This window comes from Tamandua tetradactyla, chromosome 3 (genome assembly GCF_023851605.1).
Source record: "Tamandua tetradactyla isolate mTamTet1 chromosome 3, mTamTet1.pri, whole genome shotgun sequence".
NCBI classification, from domain to species: Eukaryota; Metazoa; Chordata; class Mammalia; order Pilosa; family Myrmecophagidae; genus Tamandua; species Tamandua tetradactyla.
The window spans coordinates 5,973,745-6,000,366 of record NC_135329.1 but is presented as its reverse complement, the minus strand read 5'-3'; the positions used below and the strand labels follow the sequence as shown (position 1 = coordinate 6,000,366).

Sequence of the window (26,622 nt, the reverse complement as noted above, 5' to 3'; positions counted from 1 at the left end):
TGTTTGGTAAAATTATCCTGTGGTCCTAGGCTTCTCATTGTTGCGAGGTTGACGGTTAATGATTCAGTCTCTTTACTAGTTACTGATTTGTTGAGATCTTCTATTTTTTCTTGAGTTGTATGTTTCTAGGAATTTGTCCATTTCATCTAGGTTATCTGACATGTGGACATAGAATTGTTCCTGGTATGGTGATAGTCCTTTTTATTTCTGGCAGGTGGGTAGTAATGTCCCCCTTCTCATTTCTGATTTTAGTTATTTGTGTCTTCTCTCTTTTTTCTTTGTCAACCTAGCTAAAGATTTGCCAATTTTATTGATCTCTTCAAAGAACCACCTTTTGGTTTTGATTCTCTCTATTGGTTTTTTGTTTTTCATTTCATTTATCTCTCTTCGAACCTTTGTTATTCCCTTCTTCCAGTATGCTTTGGATTTGGGTTTAGTTTGCTCTTCTTTTTCTAGATCCTCCAGTTTTGAGGTTAGGTATCTGATTTGAGATCTTTTCTCTTTTGATCATACACGTGAAGAAATCAGGGTAAAGTTGTGATTCACACACTCAAGGCCACAATAGGTATCCTTGGTACTTCCTGTGACACATGTGGGAGGTCTCTGTTGAAAGCCTTGTGTCTCAATGGCAGCGTGCTACAGGATCTCCTGCAGATGTCCCTGCCTTTGCTCCTTAATCTGATGGAGGCTCTATTCAACATTCAGCCCTCAGTAAAAAGGAGAAACCTGCTGTGGGGCATAGAGACTAGGATTGGAAACCTCAAGATCTGGCTTCTAACTTTCCTTCCAGGCCAGAAAGTCTCAGCATCAGAGGTCTAGAATGGTCTTTAGAGATTTCCTAGGTAAACACCATGGGGTTCTTTTTGCAACTGTATGAGTCAAGCAATGTGTTGGGAACAGGCATCTTGTGCACTATATTCCTGGTTGTCCATGAAAATGGGAAGATGAAGCCTCTTCGCTCCAAGTGTTTACTTTCTTCTGAGTAAACTGCCCCTCCTTCTTTTCCCCACTTCTTTCCTGCCTTTGCTCATTGTGGACACTTGGTGGCTTCCAGAAGTTGCGTTTGCTGTTATAAGGCCAGGTACACAGAAGGTGCTCATGGACTACCGGTTTGTGATGTGCTCATTGATCCCATTTTTTGCAGTCATAATCTCTCATTATGAACATTTTCAACACCTGGTCGAGTTTGCATATTTGAAACTCAGACAGATGTTAACCTTTGAAGTCCCCCAGTGGTGGAAGGGGTTTGAATAGGGTTAGAAGGAGACTGAATACTGTGCAGCTGTGGATGGAGGAGGAGAAAAGAGACAGTTGAGAGAAAGCCCACCCCAGGCAGAGAGCCCCTGACACGGTGCAGCAGCGAGGAATCACTGCAGATCTCAGCATCCCATATTTTTTGGTTATTGCTGAGCGCCGCCTGTGGACCCGGGGACTCCCCTGCCTGTCTGGAGGCAACTGAGATGTAAAAGGGGCTCTTGAAAACTGCACAGCAGATGGCCACTCTTTAGGAGTATCCGTTTTGACAAGATAAACTGTGGATTTGTCCTAAGAACTCGTGCAGCAGAGATTGCAGCCTCATCCCTGGTCTCATGCTTGAAGACTTTTTCTCCCAGTAATGAGAGCGCCGAGCAAGCAGACCTTTCCCCAGCAGCACTGGCAGCAGGACAACTTGTGTCCAGGATGGATTTTTCTTCATTGATTCAAATCTTCTTCCTGACTGTCTGTCTTGGCTGCTTTGACATATTGAACGCTGAATAGTCCCTGAGTAATTCTTGAACATTTGGGGATCGTTTTTATTTTTACAAGACAGTAGAATCCAATAGAGTGATTTATATATGTACTAGAAGAAGATGAAGAACAAAAATAACAAAGCAGTTTCATTCTCAGAATAAATACAGACTTGATGACGATTAAAAAAACCATACCAAACAAAAGGTTCACACTCAATCTTCAGTAATTTTGTAATTTCATAAGGATGCCGAGAATCACGTAGAGATGAAGAGTAGTGAAGAAAGGGCTTTCACAGCTGTGACTTCAGCCATGATTGATGAGAAATTGCTACTGGAGGGAGAAAAGGAAAATGAATATTTATTAATGGAATAAAGTGTTGGGGTCTGAAAATCCAAGGAGATTCATCATTTCATATTCAAGGTTGGGTGCATTCAAAACACAGGGTTCAAGATAACAGCCCCACAGCTGAGCCATGGACCAGAAAAATTCACAAATGCTGCTGTCATTTAGACCATAGGGAACTTTGCAGAGATGTTATTTCTATTTCAGCACCCACTAACTTCTCCTGAACAGGGCAACACTGAGTTATCACTGCAAGAATGCAATGACAGCAATTGCCTTCACATGTTAGGAAACCCAGAGCTATGTGGTCTGGTCACTCATCCAGGAATTAATATATCAAGTTTGCATACCTTCTCTGCATCGTATCGATGGTCTCTGTGCTGACAGCTTGAGAATTATTGGTAAGAATTTTTTCTATCATGACTTCATCAACTCTCCCTCAAACCTTATATGGGCTATTTTTAAATAACCAATAACATATCTTCAAATCTCTTTGCATATTTTCTCCCCACCAACCCCCCTCCTGGTGCTTGATCTCCTTCTGTTGGTCAATTAGTTAAGACTTGGAAAATATTATTTCATTTTGGGGAATATAACTCACTTGACCTAACATCATCAAAGAAAATTAAATTTAGAAATCCAAGGAAGACTTTGTCAATCTTTTTTGTGATGGTATCATTTCTCCATGTGAGAAGATTGTCCAGACAACTAGCAATAGAGATATTGTGTCTTGTGATTTTGACAGAGAAGGAGAAATTGATGATGTTTAACTCACTAATTTAACTTAAGATGTTGAAGTTGTACTGAAAGTTTCCAGAGTGTAGACCTTAGCTAATAAGCAGTCCTTAAGCAAATCCCCCCTCCCCGTGTAACCATATGTACATGCTGTCCTCAGCTCCCAAGGTGTCCCCAGAATTGGTCCTATAAAGCTCCCTGGACTAAACTTTTGAAATCTCTGCCCTGATAGATAGTCCGGGCCTATAAACTCTCACACTTTATGCCATTTTTAGGTATGACTCTTTCTAGTGACAAATCTTGGACTACAGGGGTGGCTTTTAGAATATGCTGATGTTCTGTCAAATTGTGTTTTAATTTACTGTAAATCATTAATTCTACCTAATTCTTGGCAATGGATATGGGCAAGTTATCACTGTTGGCCATCATTGGGAGAAGTCCAAGAAAGAATGAATTATATGTTGGTTCTTTTATGTTGTGTGCATTTCCCACCTTCCAAGATGGTCTGAGCCTTTTGCTCCCCTAGAAAAGAACTGAGCCTGAAATTGGTATCCAGTAAATATTTGATGGGTTAACTATCTGTATTAGTTAGGGTTCTCTAGAGAAACGGAATCAACAGGGAACACTCGCAAATATAAAATTTATAAAAGTGTCTCACGTGACTGCGGGAATGAAGAGTCCAAAATCTGCAGGGCAGGCTGTGAAGCCGACGACTCAGATGGAGGGTCTGTATGAACTCCACAGGAGAGGCTCACCAACTGAAGCAGGAAGAGAGCCTTTTAACCTCCTTAAAAGGCTTCCTGTGATTAGATTAAGCATCACTCATTGCAGAAGACACTCCCTTTTGGCTGATTACAAATGGAATCAGCTGTGGATGCAGCTGACATGATCATGATTTAATTCTATTAAATGTCCTCATCACAACAGACAGGGCAACACTTGCCCAACTAGACAAACAGGTACCACCACTTGGCCAAATTGGCACATGAACCTGACCATGACACTACCTAATACAATTTTTTATTTGGACAAAAAAGAAATACTGGAGTTATATTCTGCTTGGAAAGGAAGATTCGGACCACTGATAATTAAATAACAATGGCAGGGAGATATGCATAGAGGAAGTTGTAGATCTCAAAGGCTATAGTTGAAAAAGCCTTTGAGTTGAACCAAAGAATGAATGCTCTTTGCAGAGTTGTCCAGGATGGCTACAAACAGGATTTTGGGTAAGTGAGGAAGATGATGAGAGATAAAGCTTGAAAGGGTAGTGAAGATACAGCTAGGCTCAAAAGATTCTGGAGATGTCAGGTTTAAGTCTTTCCACTGTGTCCTATAAGTAATGAAGCATCAAGAATCTATGAGAATAAATTAAGCAGGTAATGCCTGGTCAGATTTAGATTTTCTAAAGATTGCTTTGACAGATGTAGATGGAATGGAAGGTGGCTTTAATGGAGGTAGAAAAAACTGACAAAGACTATTTCACTAAGTAAGGAGAGCAGCCAATGGAATGTAGAAAGGAGATGAATTTGAGAAATATTTGAGGTGGAATCATAAGGAATTGGTGACTGATCAGATGTGAGGGGTAAAGAAGAGTGATGAGTCAATAATATCTTCAATATTCTTTGCCCAGATGATGGAGTGGATGATGTGTGAGGAAATACAGTATATAAAACACACATCACCCCATTAGAGATGAATAAAAGCTAAGGGATAAATTGAACTTTAATCACTTATCTGGGAGTTCACCATGCTTTGAAGCTGTTTTGAGCAAAGCTGAAAAACCATAGGTCAGGATCTTTACAAATTTGGCAAAAGTAGTAAAGTTGATATACTTAGCTCATAGGAGAGGACTTGAAATCTTTATTCAGAAAAGCTCTTATTCTGCACAGACATCTAATTTGCTTGTCCATTTTTGTTTCCAACCCCACAGCAAATGAAAAGCAACAAATTAGGCAGTGTGAGCATAAATGTATGCTACTTTGCATATCAGAAAGTGTTCTAGTATGAATGGATCTACAAGAAATGGACACATGAACTCAAAAGCACAAAGATTTGGGGCCATTTTGGGTGAGGGCAAACAGATACACACCTCAGTGGTCCTGAAATTGTTGTTCTTTGGTAACTGAGTCATCACTAATGGGTTATAAACTGTGGTCAGATCCACTCTTCAATTAGGAGGGAAATAAGTGATAAGCTTTAGAAACAGTACAAATATAAAAGAGGTTTGCAGTAGAGCTAAACTATGACTGGTGGTGGTGGTATAGTCATCAACAGGGAAGTGAAAATGTTGGCTGGGGTTCCCCATGGGTGGACATAGGGGCCAGAGTCGGGGCATTGGGTAGAGAGAGGCCTCCATCTACAGCTCGTCCTGCCACCCCTTCTGCTGAGCCTGCCTTGCTGGTCTGCAGAATGCTGGCCAGATGGTGCTACCAGCAGCAGTTGATGTCGTGACCCACAAGCCCCAAACTCCAAGGTCCTTTGGCCTGTAGGGGTGGACATTTCAATGCAACTCAACAAACAGAGAAGCCTGGGAAAGAGAAAACACACCCTGGCCTAAAAGATTGTGCCCTTTCTTGTTATTTCAAAAGCTGCAACTTTACATTCAGTCCAGTTGCTTTTCAGGGGTCTCTTGGGTGGGATAATTTGGTTGGCACAGGGTGGACACCTGTTTGTAGAGAGATTTTTGGCCTGGCTTCCAGAAGCCCATCAGCCTTCTGTTGTGCAAGTGTCTGCTTCCTCTTTGGTCTTTAATCTGTGGGTAAAATTGCAAGTGAAAACTCACAAAGAATTGCATTACAAGCCATCATGGGGGTATAGGACTTACATGTGAGGCAGAGACGCTGGTTCTATTTACACTGCCAACTCAACCTTCGGTGAAACAAATTTATCCTGCAATTAGATGCAAATGCATGTATGTTGGGGGTGGGGTGTTGTGGAGCAGGGAGGAAAAGTGGGGGTATGATGAGCAGGTGTGAATTCAGGTTGAATCCTTTGCATAATTTGTGTACTTATTAGTAGAAAAGACTATAGCAATTTTGTAAGAATTTGTCTCAACAACATAAAGAAACAAGCACATGAATGAATGGGAGCAGAAAAGTACTAATGGTGGCTAATGGTAGAGGAGAGAAGAGAGAAGGGCAGGGTGTGTGCCAACCCATTACGAGACAAAATCAAGGATGAGTCTCAGGATTTGGACTCAATCAACTGAGTAGACACTGCTCCATACACTAAGGCAGGAAACTGGAGGAATAGTGTATCTAGGTGTGAGGAAGTGGCAGATGATTGGCTCCTGGTTGTGTTGTGTTTGCATTCCCTATGGAATGGTCAAGTAGTGGAGGTATTGTTTGGGCCTCCATTTAGATACTTCTTTATGGAAACTTTCTCTGATTCTTGAATCATGATCAAATGCCTCTTCTATGTGCTCCCATAATAGTCTTGGCTTACTTTGTCATATTATACTGGGTTTGTCCATGTTTATATATATATCCTCACACATAAGGTTGTCAAAGTTTTGAGGACTGGAACTGTGTCTAGTCCTGTGTCTTATCCAATATTTTATTGAGATAAGATAACTGTGTCTTATCCAATATTTTACTGCAATCTCCTAGTCCAGTGCTTGATGAATGGAGCCGAAGGACTATAAGATAAAGGAATCTCAAGATATCAATAATTGGATATCTTGGGGCTCTAATGAATGAGATTGGCATAGATATCTTAGGTGCTTGGGAATCAGGAATAAATTGTAACTTGATGCAAATGTCCATTGAAATCTTACTGTACCAATTAATTCCATCCCATCTGTTCTAGGCAGCTTCTTCCATAGCTTCCAATGACCCCTGCCTCCTGGTATTCATGCCCGTGGGTCATCCCCTCCCTTGGGTAGGAGCTGACCTAATGACTGGCTTCTCATGGATAGAAAAAATCATGGGCTATCACTTTCATGATTGGGTCACAAAACACAATGACTTCTGTCTTTCTGGCCTTCTGATTCTGGCTCTGTTCCTGATTTTCTCTGATGGAGGGGTCTCCTGGCAAAGAGCTAAGGTCATCTCTGTAGGAGTTGAGTTTCGCCAACAATCATGTGAACAAGCTTAGAAGCAGATCCTGCCCCAGCTGAAGCTTGAGATGACAGCAGGCTCAGCTGACACCTTGACTGCAGACCTGTGAGACTCAGACAGAACACCTGGCCAAGCCGCACATGGGTTCCTGCCCCATAGAGATGATAGTTGGGTGTTGTTTTACAATGCCTTACATGTTAAGGGATTATTTGTTATACAGCATGAGTAACCGATATACCACCTTACATAACTAAAGATTTTGGATGAATATAATTTAAGTGGGAATTAAGAATATTACAGCAAAGAGATTTCTGTCGAGGCTAGGTATACCTGCATTTGCATTTTGCTGGTTCTCCCACCCACCCTCAAACCACCTGGGAGTGCCTGGGGTCAAAACTGGTTGCTGTGCCAAATCTTAGGGTACTCAGATTAAAGAAGAGAAGCGATGGTCTAAGTTCTTTGACTTATTGTGTCAGTTTGAATCTATGATGTACCCCAGAAAAGCCATGTTTTAATCCTGATCAATCCTGTGGAAATATCCATTTCTTTTAATCCCTTTTCAGCACTGTAGGTTGGAAATAGAACTATATGATCTCTGCGAGTGACACACCCAACTGTAGGTATTAATCTTTTATTAGAGGGAGATGTGACTCCACCCATTCCAAGTGGGTTTTGATTCGTTTGCTCGAATCCTTTAAAAGAGGAAGCATTTTGGAGAGAGCACCAGAACAGCAGAGCCCTGAGAACCACAAGAGGCCACAGAGCCAAAGACCTTTGGAAATGAAGAAGGAAAATGCTGCTGGGGGAGCTTCATGAAGTGAGAAATTGGGAGAGAAATCTAGCAGATGTCGCCATGTTCGCCATATGCCTTGCCAGTTGAGAGAGAAACCCTGAACGTCATCAGCCTTTCTTGAATGAAGGTAACCTCTTGCTGGTGCCTTAATTTGGACATTTTTATAGACTTGCTTTAATTGGGACATTTTCATGGCCTTAAAACTGTAAACTTGCAACTTAATAAATCTCCCCTTTTAAAAGCCATTTTGTTTCTGGTGTATCACATTCTGGCAGCTAGCAAACCAGAACAACTATACATTAATCTTTCTCTTAAGCTGCATTTTTCTTTTATAAGAAATCAGGCCTAAGCATCACTGCCAATGGTACCCAAAGTCCATAAAGTAATCAGTTAAGCCATATTTACCAGGCTACTTAAAACACCAAGTTAAATAAACCATTAATATGAATGGGGCCTGGGATGATAGAAAGAACATAAGTATAAGCATAGCAGCACCTGCCTGAAGAAGCTCTTTATTTCTCCCCCTACATCTAAATATGACCAATAAATCTTGGCCCTTTTCCTGCTCGGGGCTGGAAAAGGGTGGTCAGTAACTGGAAGGCTGCAGTAACAGTCACACCTTTTATTATTTTTTGGATTCAGATGCCAGTCCCAGACCTCAGAGCTCTGGAAAAATGAGTACGGACATCTGGTGAGAACACGACTGTCACAACACCATGGGACTGGCCAGCTCTGGCACCTGCTTCCCTTGGGGTCTGAATGATGCTCTTTTTCCTTCTTGGGAGTAAGCTGGGTAGATTCCAATTCAGTCCAGAAAACTTAGTTTAGAAGCACGCTGCTGAATTGAAATACAATGCAAGCCACAAATGCTCGCCTGTAATATAATTTTCAATTTTATCATTTTAATGTTTTACCATTTTAACATGAAATTGACAAAATATTATTAATGAGATAGTTTACATTATTTTCCTTTTATGCTGAAGGTTTCAAATCCAGTGTTACAGTTATAGCACCTCTTAATTCAACGTGTTACTCTTGGCTGCTGCACTAGGCGAGGCTGGTCTGTAACGTCTAGAGCTGCCTCTGCCTCTTTGGCTGCACCAGACCCGGAAGCCTGTTGCTCTAGAACCTTCTGACGGCATTACACCTTCTTTTTACCCTCTGATCATCCTGTTCAGTGACCCTCTTCTGGCAGCTCTTTCAATTTTCTCACTTTCTCTTTCTGAGCAATCAGGCTATATTTGGAGATGATATTCAACAGCAGGTTCCCTGAATGTTCCTCCAAAGCTCTTTTTTTTTTCAAGTGAGAAACCTAATGGGATCTACATTATAGCAAAATTCAAACCACTCATCAATTATCCATTACATCTGCCATCTCCTTGCCAATCGAGGTAACTAAGTTATTACAGAAAAACACATCTTATCTCAATTATAATCCAATCAAAAGCTGTGTCCATTTTGCGGAGTGCATGTTCTAAGGATTTCATTTTTGCACAAATAGTGGAGCAAATGCTGCAGAGAGGAAAGAAAATTCGTTTCTTCATGAATTCAGACATTCGACAAATACTACATAGAGACGCTGTGTTTGCTGGGGGACAGGAATTTCTCTCCAGGCCATGGCCCCTGTTCTCAGAAATCTTACAGCCTAAAAGGGGAGATGAGTGGTGAACAGACAGATGATGTGGCCTGTGTCTCTTAGAAGGACTTGATCGGGGCATCTGGGAAGCATCTTGGAGGATGGGAAACTGGGAAAAGTGGAGGTAGGGAGAGCGTTCCAAAACAGAGATCCTGGCATGAATCTATGACAATGGAGAGGTAAAAACTGCACGTGGAAAATTTGTGCAAAAATAAAAAAAAAAAAATAAGTCTCCTTGACCGTCTGAACCAGAGAGAGGGTGAAGCCCCAGTGGGCAGTGAGGGAGGATAGCCAGATCAAGGTGGGTTTCAGGAGGATTTCCCCACTGGGCTGGAGGCTGTAGCTCATTTCCTCCCTAGGTAGGGCCACCGAAGAGTCTAAGCAGGACCATAGAAGGATCCTGGCTGTGCTTGTGAGGGACGGCCCTGGCACGTGAATGCATTTGTGCAGGACAGCCTGGAAGGAGGAGGGAAGGCTCTGAATATTTTGTCTCTCAAGGGAACAAATAGTATTAAAGTAATGGGTTTATGCATTTTCTGACCTTCAAAAAATTGTATTTTCAGCAAACTTCCTCCTCCCCACCTCACCCTTGTTAAATATTTCATCTCAACTGGAAAATACCCACAACAATGATTTTTTTTTCTGGTTTTAGCCTTTCAGTAATAAACCAAAACAAACAGTGGGGAGCTTAAAAGGCCTTTCAACTGCGAAACATGAAAGCAGATGCTCCTGGTTTAGACTATTGTTAGAAAGCACACCAGTCGGTTTCTTCTGGAAATCCTACAAGGAGAGAGAGAGCACAAGAGGAAAGAGCCATGCCAAATCCACTCCCTCCCTGAGCCGAGCATTTCGGTACCAATTCTTACTCTGCCCAGGTTGACACACGGGCCCCAGAATCTCATTCTTTGAGGCTGGACCCTTTTCTCCTCCATGTAGTGGGAACCTCGGGTCTGTCACCTGCAGGGAGAGCCCCAGCGAGCGGGATGAAGACACGGGGATTCATCTTTCACAAAACCACTGAGCAAACCAGAGTGGCTTCATGGCTCCATTCGGAAGCAGAGTAGCAAAAGTGCCCGCAGGCCGGGACACGGTCTTGCCACACACCGAGCTCGGGTGACGTGGCGGTGCGACCTTGAGTAACCATAGCTCCTGCTGATGGCAGGAAGCAAACCTACACTTGGTGTCTGACGCCCCCATTCCTTCCCCTCATCTTCTCCTCATTCTGTCCCTCCCACTGGGAAGAGTCTGACAATCGTTTGTTCATTCATTTGTTCGTCAAGCATTTCATGGGACCCTACTATGCGCCGGAGTCCAGGGACTCTGAGGTGAATGAAACGTGGTCGTCAAGGTCCTCACAGGCAAATGCACAGGTGTGAAAATATCCAGAAAGCAGGTGCCAGGACAGAACCCTTGTCAAGGTTCTATGGGTGCCCAGCCCAGCTGGGAGGTCAGGGAAGCTTCTCAGAAGATGCCTGAGCTGAGGCTTGAGGGATGTGTGGATTTAAAAGGCTGGGAGCTTAGCTTCCTCCAAGGCTCCACATCTGCAGGGTGTCTCCTAGGCCCACCCCAGTCCACCCTGATGTCTGTGTCCTCTGGCCCTGACCCCTGTCCCTTGGGTGCTGCTGGTGACATTTATTATGTAGACTGTTGCTTGTCTCCTTATGGGAACAAACTATTGCAGTAATGGGTTTCAGGGTATTTTGACTTTTTTTTAACATGGGCAGGTACTGGGAATCGAACCCGGGTCCTCTGGCATGGCAGGCAAGCATTCTGCTGAGCCACTGTGGCCCGCCCGTATTTTGACTTTTTAAAGAAGAATTATTTCAACAAACCTCATTCTCACCCAGTTCTTGCTAAACACCCTATATGGGCTGGTTTGTGCCTGATGTCACTGCAGTCAACCAGATTGGGTGAGATGAGAGAGCTCATTCCTTCCTTCTTTCATTTGGTAGCCACATTTTTAGCATCTATGTAGTTTTTGATGCTTAAAATGTAAGCACAACCAATTGCAGTCCCTCTCCTCAAAAAGCTTATATTGTAGCGGTGACATAAACCAACAGATTAAAAAAAAACAAAGCAGGCAGACAAAAGAAGTGAGCAAGAACCATTGAAAACAAAGGTTTTGGGTGGCTGGGGCTGTGGATTTTCTTCTCTAGAAGAAGTGAGCAAGAACCATTGAAAACAAAGGTTTTGGGTGGCTGGGGCTGTGGATTTTCTTCTCTCAGTTGTACTCATTTTCAGAACTGCCCAGGTGGCACCTCCCAGGTCCCCGGGAGGATTTGAGGCTAGGGGAGGCGAGCCTGGGATTTAGGGCTCCAGGTGGCGGTACTGGGAGCAGGTGGGCGCAGGGCCGGGCCAGGCTGGGCGAGGGCCCTCCCGGGGGGCGCAGCTGGATTGGGGGCAGCTCTCAGGACATCCTGAGTTTGGGGCTGGGTGGGCCGAGCCCGCAGGGGCCCAGTGGAGGTACGGCCGGCAGTGCCCACCGGACTCATCCACACTCCTCCCACTCTTTTTTTGGAAACGCAGCCCTCAAAGGGCTGGGGCTCGGCCACTGGGCAAACTTAAATGTAATGAACAGTTTTCTAAAGGGGCCTGGATAGAGGGAATATTTGGTATCGTGGGAGGAGGGGACTCTTGCAGGGTGATAAAGCCACACCCTGTCACCCCCAGACTGGCTTAAACCAAAAGAGGCTTTATTACAAACGGCCTTTTCTCCCTTTCCTTTCCTGGTGTAATCTTCATGAAGGTTCACAGACAGAGCAAGAGATAGAGAGGGCCTGGCCGCTGCCTGTGCTGACGAGAAAAGCCCACCTTTTGCTTGGTATCATTGGTGAAAAAAACACCAGAACTGCTGACCATGGCAAAGGAATGCACGGACCTGAGTGCCTGGCTCTCTTTTAAGGAGAGACCTTAGGAGTCTGTTTAAAATCAGGCTCAAATTTTCCCTCTCTCTTTTTCAGCACAGCTCAAAAGCTTTAGCAGTTGGGTGTTGAAGCTTGAGGCCACACCAGAGTTTGAGGAGCAACCCCAGAGTTCAGGTGGCACAAAAGCAAGCCACTGTCTGCGGTGACATGTTCAACCTCCCTGTCCCCTCGGCTGCTCTCAGGCCTCCAGCCAGAGTTCTTCTGGACAGGGGCCAGCTGGAGTGGCCTGAGCAGCTGGTACCACAGTCGGGTTTGTTGAGTATTAGATGGGAGCTGTGTGCAGTGAACCATGCCACAACCAACCAATGAGCTTTAATTGGCACATGCTGGGTGCCCTGCCCGTGCAAGGTCATGACAGCGCTTGGCTCAGTGAAAGGGAAGGTCCGGAGTCTCACTGACTGTAGGTGGTGCAATCTGGAGGGCTTCTTGGAGGAAGTGCCCCCTGCAGTTTGTCCTTTGAGGAATAAGAATTTGAATCCCACTCTGGGAGATTCTGACCTATTGGGTCTGGATCAGGGTCCAGAAATCTGAAAATTTGGCAAGCACTCCAGGTTATTCCCCACTTTGAGAAACCTGGCCTTCACACAGCTCAGCCCAATCTTTGTTTTTCTTTTTCTTTTTCTTGGTATGGGCAGGCTTTGGGAATGGAACCCGGGTCTCCGGCATGGCAGGTGAGAAGTCTCCCACTGAGCCACTGTTGCACCGCCCAGCTCAGCCCAATCTTTGATCTGAGTGACAAATTTAGGGTCCCAGGAACAGGGTTGCTGGGGTCAGCATCCTAAGGAGCCCAGCATCCCTGGGCCTGCCGCACCTACGCTGACCCTAACTCCCTACACCTCTGACTATACTGAAGTGGCTCAGAGTCCGAGTTGGCAAAGGCAGGCCTCCTAAATGGGTCCGAAAGCCACAGATCACAGGTTGTTTCCACTTCCGGGGCTGCTCAAGCAAACACTATGCACAGGTTTGGCTTGAATGATGGGAATTCATTAGCTCACAGTTTTGAGGCTGAAAGAAAACCCCAACCCAGGCATCATCAATGTGATGCTTTCTCCCCGAAGACTGTGGCATCTGGGGCTGGCGGCTGGTGCTCTGTGGTCCTTAGCACATGGCAGGGCACGCGGTGGCCTCTTCTCGTCTGTTCCTTCTCTTGGTTCTGTTGACCTTCAGTTTCTCACTTCCTGTGTTTGTTTTTCTTTTCCCTGTGTCTGCATTTCATTCCACTTATAAAGGACTTTGTAATAGGATTAAAGACCCATCCCGACGGGGTGGGACATGCCTTCACTGGAGTCCCCTCCTCAAAGGTCCCGGGACAGTAGTTCACCCCCGCAGCAAGGCATTAAGTTTAAGAACTTGTTTTTCTGGGGTGCACACAGCTTCAGAGCAGCATGTAGACCGAGGAGACAAGGGCGGCTATTTGCTGAAATGCTACCATGAGTATTATTACTATTACCAATATTTAAAACTGTGATCATTTATCAAGCGTTTACTATGTGCCATGTACCCTTCTAAATTCTTTGCCTCATCGCCCTATTTAATTCTGAGGACCCCCTCGGAGGTCTGTGCTGCTGCTGCTCTCATCTGACAGATGAGGAAACTGAAGAAGACAGACACCAACTCCCTCGTCTGGTTCAGGAGCGATGTCTGCACAGCACTTGGGAGCACAGGCCGCGGGGCAGGTGCATGCCAACAGCTGCAAGCACAGCCTTCGTCCGTGGGTGTCAGCGCTCCTGCTGGTGAAGGAGGGATGTTACAGTAGGTGGCCCCTCCGCTGGCCTGACTTTCTGCGTGTGTGACCTGAGCATTGGCATGAGGACTGCCCTCGGGAGGGACCTGGCTCTGCCGTCTTGGACAGATTAACATTTCCAGCCAAGGGTCCCCCGTTTTCCCTTTTCCCTGAGCACCACAAGTTATGCAGCTGGTCTTGAATCCCAAAGGTGCTTCCTATTGTTACACTGGTTTTTTGCTAGTATTCTCAACCCCCCAATTCCCTGAGCTTCTCACCCAGTGGCTCCTTTCTGCAGTGGGGATGGGGCAAGGGGCCGACCCGGGCTGCCAGGGGAGTGGGGCCTCCAGGCTGCCAGTGGGTGGCTGCCTGTCTGAGAGGTGGAGTGCAAGCCCCTTGAAGGTCAGAGTGGAGCCGGTGGAGGGTCGCCCATGGGAAAGGGCAGTGGCATGGCTTCTGGCCAGCCTCAGGTGCTTGCACGCGTTATCGCCATGTGACCCATCTACAGCCATCTAAAGGATTCGTCACCCCTCTCTCCACAGGAGAAAGATGGGCATCCTGGGAGATGTTGGGGTTAATGAATTTGGTTCTCCCAGAGAGGCTTCTTGGGCCTTTGCTGACCACCTCTTGGCTATTCTTTGGCACCGGCCCCACCCCACGTACCCACCAGGGGCTCCCCACCCCCCCACATGGCCCCTTCTCTGAGTCCCCGGAGTTTGTCCTCGGGCAGAGTGCCTGGGACAAGCTTTTCAAGACCTTGGCTTCTGTCTGACAACAGCTAATGTTACTATACACTCGGTTCACAAACTTCATTACCCTCCCTGTCTAAAAGGTTTGGCTCAGGAACAAGGGAAGGAAAGGTTTATTGAGTGCTTATCGTGCTTCTTCTCCTCTCCCAGATCTTTCTCCAAGTGAAGTCCTCGTCCCACTTCCCATCTAAGGAAAGACAAAAATTAGAAGGGTGCTTGGTGGGGTTAATGACTTAGCTTCCTATCAGCACAGAAAGAAAACGCTCAGACACAGATGATCCATCTCAAGTGTGGATAAAAGGTTCATTCTTCACACCTGGAAGCTTATAGGCAGAACAAAGATAAGCTCTGAAGAAAGCGTGTGTGTGCCTCAGTGTGTCTGAGAGAGGGGAGAACTGCAAACGCAAAAAGAGAGGAGATAAGTTCTCTGGCTCTAAGTGGGGCACTGCCCCACCTCTCACCTCCTACCTGCCCCAGCTTGTAGATCTCTTACAGTTACGTGTTTGAATAGTCCGCCCTCATCCAGGCTTAAGCATCCCCTCCTCTGAAAAAATTCCCCTCGGCCCAGGTCTGGGTCAGATGTCCACTTTTCTGCTCTCAGAGCATGAGACCTAGCCTATAGATGCACTGACCTGTGTCCTGGCAGTATGTATTTACTGGACTACGCTCATTGGGTGGGTGAATCCAGAAGTCCCGACCTGCAGAGGGGTTGGTTGTCTGGTTTGTGAGGAACATCGAGTGCCACCGTGGGGAGGGGCAGTGGCTGCAGCTCAGCCTTCTATCCCAGGCGAGAGTACAGGTGCCCAGTGCAGGCACAGTGGAGGCAGCTCCATCTGTCCCATCTTATCTCATCCTTAGGACAACTGGACAAAGTAGGTCCTGAATAAGGTTCTATGGAGAAGGGAACCGAACCTTGAAAGATTGGTTAGTCATAGAAGGGCAAATGGGCCTTGCAGTCAGAGGGAGCAATTGAGCTATGTCCTGGGGTGTCAAGTGGGTTCAGGCTGCAGTGTGGTGGGAGGGGTCAGGGGAAGCGGGGTGACAGTGCTAAACTTTACCAGAGCCATGTTCAGAAATCTTCCCTCCACTGTTCCAGGAGATGCTAACCACAAGGGGCTACCACCCTCTCACATGTTCCTAGATGGACTCCTCTCCATCCTTCGTCACAGCTTCCAGTAAGACTCATGGAAGACTTCCTTGTTTCCCTGCCTCTATAAAATCCCAGGCTCCTTCTTTTTCTTTGAGATATTATTCACTGATGAATTTTCTCACGATTACAGTAGATTGGATGATACCATCTCTTCATTGTCCAGTGCATATGGTCTTTCACAGGAGCTACATTCCATGAGAGAAAGACATGGAAGACATGATAAGCCACAGGCGGGGGCTGAGATCCATCCTGTAGGGTGGGAAGCCAGTTATGAGGCTGGAGCAATGTTAGATGTGCATTAGAGAAAGCTCATTCAGCTTTCTGTATTGGAGGGAGAGTTCAACAAAAAATGATGGGGTGTGGGGAGCTAGGGCAGGGTCAGGCATGGGTGATCTATCAAGGAGGGTCTCCCCTGGGCTTGCCTGGAAGGCTGGGGCCACGGGGGGGAAGCGGCTGGCCTGGATACTCACCCCTGGGTGGTGTCAGCCCACTGGCACCGTCGGCCAGCACCTAAGAGATGTGGGCCTGCCCCTGAGCCAAAGGAGGTGAGCAGTATGGAAAGCCACAGCTGGACAACTGCACATGGAGGGTTACAATGGTTCTGATGACACAGTCAGAATTACATATACGGGATACTGCACACAGATTACCCCACAGATGAAAATGGAAAGGATGGTGCTTAGGCACAGTTGGGCTTACTCAGACTCGTTTCAGGTGGATGCTGCACAGACTGGGAAAACTCTGCAAAGCCCCTGGGACCACCTACATTCAGGTGTGTTTTGTGGCAACCCAGGAAGATGGCAGAGATCTGAGTCCATGCAGTCGTGTCCTGAGGCCAGGCATGTCCTTTGCACAGCAGGTGTACTGGTGTTAGGGCAAAGTAAGGGTAGTGGTTAGGGTCAAGTGTCACCTTGGCCAGGTGAAGGTGCCCAGCTGTTCTGTTGCTGCAGACTGAGATCATCAGATGTGAGCTTTGTCTCCAGCTGATGATTCTGCAGTCAGCAAAGGGGAGTGCCTTCAGCAATGAGGAGGCTTATAAGGAGTCAGAGGAGAGGCGCTCAGAGCCAGCGCAGACTCAAACTTTGGAGATGCAGAAAGGATATGCCCTAGGGAAAGCTACTGGGAATGAGAAGCCAGGAGGGAAGGCTGAAGACATCTCCGTGTGCCTCCCCATGGGTCAGAGAAACCCAGATGAAAGCTAGCTGTCTTCCTTCTGAGGAATCGTAAATTTGTAACTAAATAAATCTCCTTATTGCAAGTCAAATCTTCTCTGGTGTGTTACATTCCAGATCTTAGGCAAACTAAAAGGTAACTGACTTCGACCCAGCCAGAACTGACATTCTTAATCTCCAGACTTGCCGCATCACACCTGTGACAGGGCTACGCAAGGGAGCATTTGAATAAATGGAGCTGGGATGGGAGCTTGTTTCCAGAAAGAGAGAAGTATGGTTTTGTTATAGGAATGGCAAAGTGTTGCTAGTGGTGTGCTAGGACATAAAGGTGGATAAAGCAAGAGAGGTGGAGGCACAGAGGAGAAGCTGCCTCGGGGAGGGGGCAGGGAATGGCACAGGCAGAGCCTGCAGCCTCCGAGCAGGAATGCACCGTGTTGTCCTAAGAGTACCTTCTGCTGGAGCAGCCCAGACAGCCAGTCTTCTCTGAGAAAAAGAAAATTCATCACACCCACCACTCCTGTTTTGATGTTGGTACCTGGGGAAGGCTGTTTGTTTTTTAACCAAACTGCAGCTCTGCTCGGCTAGAGAAGAGCTCCCCTGGCATTGGGCTGCTGGCCTGAATCAGTGCAAAGAAGGTGGCATGGAAGACCTCACAGGTGAATCTGAAGCCACCCAGGAGAAGGCAGCACCTTTGGCTAGCAATAATCAGGTCTGAATGGAGGCCTGGGGTGTGCACCCCTCGGTCTCTCGTCTGCAAACCAACACTAACGAGATGCAGGGTTTTTTCCTGGCATTCAAGGAAAGGGCTGTTTCCCTGGTAGGTGAGAGCCTTGAAAGTAGGGGATGGCTCAGGTGCTAATTCCTCTGGGAGGAGAGCAGCTTTGTTATATGTCTTCACAAGCCTGTGCTCAGGGTGAAGCTGTGAATTATAGACAGCCTGGCGAAACATGTTTCTAGGTTGTTCTCAAGATATCTGTGGGTTTTTTAATGTTTTTCACACATTAATACCATTTCCAGGCTTTTTTCCGGGTCTTTGATTGCCTGAAAGCTTAATGTAGGTGTAAGCACTTCCCTAGATTCTCAGAGAGAAATGTTACATTAGCGTAATTACAGTGGTGATGATTCAGATTGTGCCTGACGCTGCGGGTCTGGGCCCACAGAAAACCTCCCCATGGAGCTCTGACTTCCTCTCTTTCCCCAGGACATGCGGCTGCCCCGGGTGCCCCAGACCTGTGCCACCCTGCGCCCTCCCCACCCAGTGCCTTCAGGATGGCTTCTGCTGGAAGCCTGCCAGCTGCTCCCAAGCCTGTTCTTTCGGCCCGGATGATACCCAGGTCGGGAGAAGCACTGGTCCACCATGCCACCTGGATTTTCAACTGATGGCCCCCAGAACCCGGTGTGAAACTCACCTTCTTTCCTTCCCTCTTCATCCCTCTACTTCCAGACTGCAACTCCTCAGGCAGAAAGTGTCTGAGGCAGATTCCGAAAGGAAGTGATGCTAAACTTAAGGGATGAGTAGCTGTTCTCCAGGCAGACCCGGCAGATGCCCTCCTACTTGAAGAATCAACATGCCCAATGTGCTGAAACGGGGGTATTGTACGTGTGCTCACAATACTGCTTCCCCACCCTTCCCTTTCTTTTCTGTTTTAATTTTTAAATGGGAAATATATAAAAATTTGAAAGTCTTGACCACTACCACACTTCCTGTTTTTCAATATTGTTCCCAATAAATAACCAGTTAATGGTGACTTTCTCAAAGCATGCCTGTGCCAGTGGGCAAATAGAACGGGCGTATTCAAGTGTATCTGTTGCTCCTCTAGAACCCCAGACCTCCTTAAGAAAGCAGGACTTCGGGTGGACCTGGGAGAGAGAAGAAGGAATAGGTTGATTGGGGTGTGGGGAGGGGAGATAAGATGATTTACAAATGTCTCGTTTTGATTCAGCATTTCCTTTTCCTTATAGAACTTTGTTTTGGGGTTTAGGGCATGTTGGTCCAGGCTAAGAGAAGCCAGCAGCAGGTGCTCTAAGATTCTTTTGTCCCTCAGTTCAACTTTTCAAGACAGTAGCTCCTACTATTTTAAAGGTGGTGGTGTGTGCTTAGTGGATTGGTGAGTGGCAAAGATTTGATAAAGAAATTATTTGTGTGGGACATAGTGCTGCCTTTTAAATGTGGATGGAGTAAACTCATGAGGAAATGTGGTCATTTTTCTGTCTCTTCCATCCTCTCAGAGTGACTTTATTTAGTTGAATGATTACAAGTTTCCCACATCCCGTAATCAGCACTCCCATGTCTCTGGGATATTCCAAGACATTCTTTCCATGTGCATGTGATAAACCTGTCCTGTCTATCTGCCATTCCAGGGCCAAGCATGCAGGAGATGGTGGTGCAGAAGTTCAGATGGTGGTGAGGTGTGTGTGTGTGTCTCTGTGTGTGAATAGGTTGGTTGTGTGTGTGTCAGTGAGAAGTGTGAACTGTATTTCTGTGTGCATATATTTGCGAGGTGTTTTGCAAGTGAAGGCCTATATCTTTTTAAAAATAGAATTGCTTTTTAAAGACAGAAGTGCTGAGTAAGTAGAAAAATGGCTCTGAGTTTTAGAAGGAGCTTTCCAGAAACTGGTGCAAGGAACTTGCTAATGGTGCTGGGAGATAGAAGGGGAGATGCACAGACCACACTGTGTTTTGCATTTCAATCTCAGCGGATCCTCTCTCTCTGCCTATGCATATTTAAAATTCCTTTCAATATATAAATAGGATAATTCTCTCTCCTCATCCCCACCAGAGTTCATTTAACAGGCACAGAAAAGAATTGCACATCTAGGCCTGTCTTTTCCTGCTCCCTCTTTTTACTATTTATTGGTTCTTCTCATCTTCTTTTATTCCTCTTCATGCTGTTCCCCTTAGATTAAGGTGTATTTGGGGATTGACCCACAGGAGAAGTGCCATTTCTTCTGAACAAGGCCAAGGCTGAGGGAAGTGGTCTTTAAACTTGCTTTGCTTTCTGGCACCAGCCCACACCTTCCAGCTTGACACTAAATAGAAAGTCCCTGGGTCTTAGACGATCTAGGTTGTTACTCTCTCCTGTTAGTGCAGCTTCTTCCCATTGTTGATCATAATTTCCCTGGAATGAAGCCCCAGCACCCCACAGTGTTCCAAAGGTCCAGGTGAAAGACTAAGAATTCTTGATGGGAAGGACGCCAGGTAAGGCTATAAGCTGGGATCTGTGACTACAGCTGATCAATCTCTTCTTCCTATTAGCAAAGCTCTAGAAGGCTTCTGTTGAGTCTCTAATTGTCTTCTTGCCTTGTGTTGCTAATGTGAATAATTCAAATTATTTTGGAAGAAGTTAGACCAATTAATTCCACACAGTGTCAGGATTTCTAAATACCAATTAGCAGGGTCTGTAGGACATGTGCCCTTGGAAAGATGTCATATATCATTTTGCATTTAATGGAAGGAATCCTGAGTTGGGATAAGAGTATCCAACTTCTAGGCCTGTCTCTGCTACTATGACTCTCCAATTTCACTTCCCAGCTCTGGACTCATTAATCTCATCTTTAAAAGAAGGAAGGTGGTTACATCCATAGTCAATGGGTTCTATATTTCTAACAAATGACTAACTTTTTAAACCGTTGAGTCCTCAGCATGGCCAACCTGTGCGTTAGAGAGGGACCTAGGATGAGGTCCTGACTCACGGAGTGGTAGTGAGGACAGTTAGCTCGTTTCTTGAGAAATGCTGTGGGCTAGATTCTGAGACTCATTAAAATCTTTTCCCATGAGGTGAACTCCTATTGAACAGGGCATGTGTAGTGGCTGAAATTCAGAAGGATGAAGCCATGGGAAAATGTCCCTGCTGTATGTCTCAGCCCAGGAACTAGAGAAGTATATTGTAACTTTTCTCAATTGAGGGTAAGGAGAGCTACAGATGTGATCTTGAGGAACTTTAGAAGCAAACCAGAATGGGGGTATTTCTGAGAGATTAATTTGGGGCAGAGAGCACTCTAAAATCTGATCTGCTTCTCAAAGTAGACCTTACTCCAGAAGGCCACTAGCTGAATCAAGAGACTGCAGGACAAGCTTTTCTGGTCTGGGAAGAGCAGGGGACACAAATGCAGTACAAGAAGGTTGTAGCTGATGTGTCCACCTGGCAGATATTCCACATTTGACTTCCTCTTCACCCATTTTTCTATCTAACCATCTACCTAGGGAAACTGATCTCTGCAAGCCAGGCTGTCTTTGGAGGTCCGAAGGATGTATGCGTCTCATCAGGTTGCAGGCTTCAAGAACAAAGCAAGGACTCTCCTTACCGGCCAAGTGAAGAGAGATGGATGGGCTCACAGCTGCACATGCTGGCTGTTGACATAGAGCATTCAACTTGACTTTGAGGGGACCCCTGTCCTGTCTTTCCTCCTGCCTGGCCCTCATTTGGGAACTGCCACAAGTAATACTCATCCCAGTCCCACCCATGAGGTATCCAGCCATGAATGTGGACAAGGTCAGGTTGTTCACCGGGCACCCTGAAACACTGACCTACAGTGGAATCCGAAGAGCTTCTTTGCCTCCTTCACTTTTTCCTTTATTATAAATATAGGAAAATATGCAGCTATTGTTGAGTATTAAGTGCTGTGACAAGTTCAATGGCATGTATTACATTATAATTGTCTCCACATGAGAGCCATGATGGTTTCAAGACATATTCTTGGCATCAAGGGTATGCAGTGAAATGGCCCATACCTGTGACGACCCTTTCAGAGCTCGGGATCATCCTCACATTCCTATATTGCTATCACCCCAGAAGCAAACCGAACACTCTTGGGGAAGGGCATTTCCCGATGGGGCGCTGGAGAAGGAAGGCAGTAATTCAAGACCATTGTGATGAAAGCTGGGATTCCATCATGAAAGGAATCTTGGCCCTAAATATCCTAAATTGGATGAGTGCAGATTTGTTAAAGTATAAATTGTACTTTGCCCAAAGTTATTATACAATAGACCCTTGGCACATTCTGAGCTCCCCAAACTCACAAACACCATGGTGGCAGAAAATTTCCCCAGAGAATGTGTGCACAGAAAGAACAAAACCAGGAAGCATCACCTGACACTGTAGGGATGAAACTCTAGGAAGTCAACTAGGCTTGCTCACTTCCTCACCAATTCCAGCAGCTTGGGGTTCCATCTCTCACATTATAATCCAAGCTTTGGCAAAAGTGTGGATGATCACAGGCCTGAGGCCTTCAGGGCCTTCTCAGATGCTCCAAAATCAGGACAATGATGTCCAAAAAATATGAATGGTTTATAATACTTGAACAGCCAAGGTAGAGCTGAGGATTTTGGTTGCTGACTTTCTAAACATTCGCACTTGATGTTTTTGTTGTTACTATTGTTTGTTACTGTTTTGTCGTTGTTGCTATTGTAGGAATTTTTAGTAGATTGAATTATGTAACCCCAGGAAAAAACCTGTTCTTAGCCTTAATTCATTCCTGTGGGTGTGAAGCCATTACAAATAGGGGCTGTTGAAGTTGTGAGTTTTAGTTAAGGTGTGACCGACTGCATCAGAATGTGTCTTAATCCTATTTGGGAGGCCTTACAGAGACAGCCGGAGAGAGAAAACAATGAGAAGTAAGAAGCTGGAAGTCAACAGAACCCGAAAGAGAAAGGAGAGGGCATTGCCATGTGACAGAAAAGCTAAGGAAACCCAAAGATCACTGGCAGGCAGCCCCCAATTCTGCAGCCTTTGAGGTAAAGACTTCACCTTGCTGATACTTCAATTTTGGACTTCTCCTTGTCTCAAAACCTTGAGTTAATAAATTCTGTTATTGACCCAACCTACTATATGGTTTTTGGCTTTGCAGTTGGGAAATAGTGAGGCTCTAAAGAATGTACTTAGGATCACAGACCTTTGAGCTGAACAGCAGGAAAGCAAATGCCAGCTCTGCTATTTTCTAGCTTTGTGACCTTGGGCAAGTTAGGTAACCTTTTTGTACCTCAGTTTCCATCTGGGTAAAATATGGACAACAGTGTGGTCGTTGTGAGGATTAAATGAATTGATACGTTAAAATCAATTAGAAGTATGCCTGACAGCATAAGCACTAGACAAGTGCAAGTTCCTCTTATTGTAAGTTGTCATTGCTGTTAGAGTTGACATCTGGAAGATGTGCTGAATAGCATGTCCTGCATGAAAATATGATAATGGCGCTTGTGTTTGCAACTAGTACCTATTAATTAAGAAACCGTCATTTGTGCTCTATAATTATATTTATTAAACCCTAACTCCTATCATAACAATAATTAGTTCTTGCTAATTAAATTTATCAAATTCCCCCTGGATTCATATCTTAGGTAAATATTTAGTAGCCCTAATTATTTTAATCAACATGGAGTGTATTTCAAATGACTACAACTAGTTCTAACTAATTAAATTGAGTACAAAATAATATCTTATGTAATAAATTTGCAGGTGCTAAAAAGAGTGAGAATAAAGTCTCAGTGACTAACCACCTGACTCAGTGATGATGGGATTTTAAAGCCCAGTCACCATGCTAGCGGAAGTAACCCAAAAAGGCTCATTGTTCCTGTCTGATTTTTGTCTGACTGCCAATGTTTTGAGCGTGCGGCAAGCAGTGTGCATGATGCAAAAACATGCCATATGATTTGAAATTGGACCCATCCAAATTAGTAATTAATGCAGAAGCAGGCAGCCAGCAGCAGGACAAAATCCTGCTTCAGAATCCTGTTCTAAGCTCAGGACTCTCTAAGGTTCCTCCTTCTACAGGCTTGGTGTTCTCATCCTCAGACCACACTCTGTCAGCTCCACCTCATGCTGGCAAGTCCTCCTTCCTGTCCCCTGTTCTTTCATAAAAAAGAAAATGAATCCTTAAATTACATCTGGCTGATTGGCATCCTGTTGCTAGGAAACCGCAAAATGAATGTAGTATATTTCATAATGAAAATGTTTCCAGCCCATCCTTAGAAGACATGCACACTGAGTTGTAGCTCCATTTTGGGATGGGCCTGCACTGACTGACCATCTGCCCTCTGGTCACTTCCAGGGTAATTATGAAATAACTGGCTGGAATTCAAGTTTTGCTGGTGGCTGAGATTGGGTAATGGTCATTTATGGCTGAATAGAGGGCTCAGTCTAAGGCTGGGGTGAACAGGCTGTTCAACACATAACTAAGTGTGACCCCTCAGTCTGGGATTGGAATTAGGGTTTCTGCTGTTGTGGACTCCTATTAGGTAGAGGAAAGAAAAGATGACCATTGAAGTATTGGCAGTTGGATCATTTGCAATAAGAATGTTCTACCTCAAGAATGAGAGCTGTGAGGTTGAGTACCAAACAGTCTGTGTAGACAACCAAACCTTTTCAACATTGTCCCTAGCTTTTTCTAGTGAATGACAAATGAATTATCATGTACCAGCAGCCAGCAATGGATGCCCAAGATATAGTATCCAGGACCTCCCCTCCACCCCAACCAAAGCTAACTCATCTTTCATTTTAATCAGCTGGCTGGTGAGGAGAGCGCTGCCTCTTACAGCCTGCATGCTACATTCTATTTTTGTGAAGGACGTACCTAGGTGGGCAGGGGAGGGGTCCTGGCAGACATATGTGACAGTGAATCTGCACTTATGCCTCTCAGAGAAGTGCACACACTCACACGAAATGCATGAAGAAAATGCACAAGCTTTAACATCCCCTCTCATTAAGCTGTCATCCACTCTCAGTGTAGATCTCTTGGTTCTGAATCTCATTCCCCTCCTCTGGTTCTCCTTGGAGTGTTTGTGATCTCATGCAGCTACCTTTATGATAGATGAATCATTCCTATGGCAACCGCAGTCATCGTGAATCCTTGGAGTGAGCTGGCAGGAGAAAATGGCTTTCAAGAGAACAGAGATCCTAGGGGGCCATGGGATGTAGGCAAACCTAAGACCTTTGAACTGATGGAGGTAGAATCAGAGCATGTCAGAACTAGAAAGGATGAGATATCGGAAGCCCAGAGAGGGGACTGGTTTTGCTGAATATTCTGCAGAGTAGAACTCAGGGCTTTATTTCTTGCAACATGATCTATGAGTAAATGAATGAGCATTAGTAGAACACGGTGGCATGTGGAGAGGTGGCAAGAGATGAACCTGGAGAGCAGGTGCGGTCAGGCTGTGAAGGTTGTGCTCTCCCATTTGGGAATGTAGACTTTCTTCTCCTGTAGGTGGTTAGGATTAATGGAAGGATTTTAAGCAGAGGCATCAGATGATCTGATTTACATTTTTAAAAGTGCACTTTGGCTGAGCCTAATGAGTCATTACAACTTTATCATTTAGGCTCTGCAAGTGCGGTGCCCATGAGCTTTACAAAGTGTTTGAGACATGGGGGAGGAGAAATATTAGCTTTCTAACTGGAGAACTGCCAAATCAAAATAAAAATTATTTTAATCAGCTGTCTGTACACCATAGAATTATGTAAGCTACTTAGCTATAGTTCAACCACACACTTGTGTAGTTTCATACAAAGTAGGCAAGCACTGTGTTGAGTAAGCAGGACTAATAGTGAGCATGTCCCTCTGTCCCTTCAAATCCGTTCTGTGGGGCTAGCTCTTCCCCTTCTCTTTAGATAAAAAATAAAGTACGCTCTATGGCTTCTCTAGTCACTCTCAGGTAATTAAAGGTCCTATAGTCACTCTAGTCTCACACTCTTTGTTCAATAATTGAAATGCCCACTCCCATATAATGTAATAATCAAAGCTATACACTTATTTAAAGGTAAAGTTTCTCCCTTCCCTTATTTTGGAATCTGGGGTGGTGGTGGTGGTGGCCGTTGGCCTGCATGAAAAGGGAGTTTTGGTTGTCTTTTAGGGTTTCTGATGTTCTTTCTCAGCTCACTAATTGCCTCGGGATCTTCCAGGTTTTGAGGGATGGGGCTAGGGGCAGAGTTTGATAAGAGCCCTAAGGCAGAGGAAAAAAGAGACTGATTGAAAATAGAAATGTGCAGAAGTTAAATACATTGCAGATGTACAAAATGTTCATAACTTTTGTAGGAGGTAATAAGAATATGGCTTGGCAACTAATTGGGCTCGAGAGTGAGAGAAGAGGAAGCACTTAGGATGAGTTCGGGCTCATGTGACCATGTAATGGTGGTAACTCTAACTGTACTAAGCTCAGCATTTATTCATTCAAGAAACATTAACTGCCTACCTTGAATTTAGATCCATTGGAATAAGACATATTTCCAACCCCAGAGTAGCTCACAGCCCATTAGGGAGAGCAGTAATCAAACAACTAAAATGTGTTGTGATAAGAACTGCAGCAACATTATGTCCTGAAAATTATGGGAGCATAAAGGTGCATCCTGAGGAGCTTGGAGTGAAATGGGAAGAGGGTTAGCCTCAGGAAATGCAGACTGGCCAATCAGGTTTGGCTGGCCAAGGTTTGAGTGAGTTCAGTTTGGGAAATATTGATTGCGGTGCCTGTGGAGATGTGCAGCAAATAGTTCATTATATGGATCTAAGGCAAAAGAGAAGGTTTAGTTTCATAAAGCCATCTAGGGGTTATCAACAAATAGGCATAAGCAGAAGTGGATGAGGTAGATGATCTAGGGAGAATATTAACTCTCAGGCTAATATCAA

At 45.2% G+C, this 26,622-nt stretch overlaps 1 long non-coding RNA gene across 7 annotated transcripts; it reads right to left on the bottom strand.

The window, feature by feature from the left end:
- Nucleotides 1-14,790: 14,790 nt before the first annotated feature.
- Nucleotides 14,791-25,009, bottom strand: LOC143676920 (uncharacterized). Of its 7 annotated transcripts, XR_013172307.1 has the most exons (6): nucleotides 21,746-21,917; nucleotides 18,423-18,873; nucleotides 15,750-16,026; nucleotides 15,324-15,389; nucleotides 15,008-15,086; nucleotides 14,791-14,878 (listed from the first exon to the last, which is right to left on the bottom strand). It is a non-coding gene; the product is annotated as an uncharacterized LOC143676920 (long non-coding RNA). The 7 variants fall into 7 exon arrangements; XR_013172304.1 differs by lacking the exon at nucleotides 15,324-15,389; XR_013172308.1 differs by lacking the exon at nucleotides 15,008-15,086 and having other exon boundaries at nucleotides 14,818-14,878.
- Between the last annotated feature and the right edge of the window lie 1,613 nt (nucleotides 25,010-26,622).